Below are 1,717 nucleotides of genomic sequence, written 5' to 3' on the forward strand. Positions count from 1 at the left end.
ACTTGCTAACAATTAATGATTTGATTCAACATTTCAAGTATGTTGCCTTTTCTGTTGAGAAAGGTTTAATGTTTGAATCATATCTTTTCTTGTTAGCCAATTCATTAATTTTAAAAATCAAATCTTTTTAAATTGTTTTTCAATCATATCTTTTCAATCATATCTTTTTAATCACATCTTTTTCAAAATAGTTTTCAATCATATCTTTTTGATTTCTAATTTCAAAATCTTTTTCAATTTCACTTAATTTCTTTCCCAAACTTAGTTTTCAAAAATCAATTACCATTTTTTTTCAAAATTTCTTTTAATCAATTCACTTTAATTTTCGAAAATTTCTTCCCCTCTTCTCACATCCTTCTATTTATGGACTAACACTCCTCCTCAATACACAATTCGAACTCTATCTCTCTTGATAAGTTCAAATTCTTCTACCTTCTCCTTCTATCCTTATTTTCCTCTGACACATCAAGGAATCTCTATACTGTGACATAGAGGATTCCATACTTCCTTGTTCTTTTCTCTTTCATATGAGTAGGAATAAAGACAAAAGAATTCTTGTTGAGGCTAACCCTGAACCTGAAAGGACCTTGAAGCGAAAGCTAAGAGAAGCTAAAGCACAACTCTCTGTAGAAGACCTAACAGAAATCTTCAAACAAGAAGAAGACATGGCAGCCGAAAACAACAACAATGCCAACAATGCAAGGAAGGTGCTGGGTGACTTTACTGCACCCACTCCCGACTTCTATGGGAGAAGCATCTCTATCCCTGCTGTTGGAGCAAACAACTTTGAGCTTAAGCCTCAATTAGTTTCTCTAATGCAACAGAATTGCAAGTTCCATGGACTTTCATTGGAAGATTCTCATCAGTTTTTAGCTGAGTTCTTGCAAATCTGTGACACTGTCAAGACTAATGGGGTTGACCCTGAGGTCTACAGACTTATGCTATTCCTTTTTGCTATAAGAGACAGAGCTAGGATATGGTTGGACTCACAACCTAAAGAAAGCCTGAACTCTTGGGAAAAGCTAGTCAATGCCTTCTTGGCAAAGTTCTTTCCACCTCAAAAATTGAGTAAGCTTAGAGTGGAAGTCCAAACCTTCAGACAGAAGGAAGGTGAATCCCTCTATGAAGCTTGGGAAAGATACAAACAATTAATCAGAAAATGTCCATCTGATATGCTTTCTGAATGGAGCATCATATGTATCTCCTATGATGGTCTGTCTGAACTGTCCAAGATGTCATTGGACAGCTCTGCTGGAGGATATCTTCATCTGAAGAAGACGCCTGCAGAAGCTCAAGAACTCATTGAAATTGTTGCAAATAACCAATTCATGTACACTTCTGAAAGGAATCCTGTGAACAATAGGACGAATCAGAAGAAAGGAGTTCTTGAGATTGATACTCTGAATGCCATATTGGCTCAGAACAAAATATTGACTCAGTAGGTTAATATGATTTCTCAAAGTCTGTCTGGAATGCAAGCTGCACCAGGCAGCACGAAGGACGCTTCATCTGAAGAAGAAGCTTATGATCCTGAGAACCCTTCAATGGAAGAGGTGAATTACATGGGAGAACCCTATGGAAACACCTATAATCCTTCATGGAGAAATCATCCAAATCTCTCATGGAAGGATCAACAGAGACCTCAACAAGGTTTCAACAACAATAATAGTGGAAGAAATAGGTTTAGCAAATAGCAAGCCTTTTCCATCATCTTCTC

At 36.8% G+C, this 1,717-nt stretch overlaps 1 non-coding gene across 1 annotated transcript; it reads right to left on the minus strand.

Moving 5' to 3' along the window:
- Window positions 1–1,070: 1,070 nt before the first annotated feature.
- On the minus strand, window positions 1,071–1,178 carry LOC127742635 (small nucleolar RNA R71). The gene has a single exon (XR_008003984.1). It is a non-coding gene; the product is annotated as a small nucleolar RNA R71 (small nucleolar RNA).
- Window positions 1,179–1,717: the final 539 nt, after the last annotated feature.

This window comes from Arachis duranensis, chromosome 1 (assembly GCF_000817695.3).
Source record: "Arachis duranensis cultivar V14167 chromosome 1, aradu.V14167.gnm2.J7QH, whole genome shotgun sequence".
NCBI lineage: Eukaryota > Viridiplantae > Streptophyta > Magnoliopsida > Fabales > Fabaceae > Arachis > Arachis duranensis.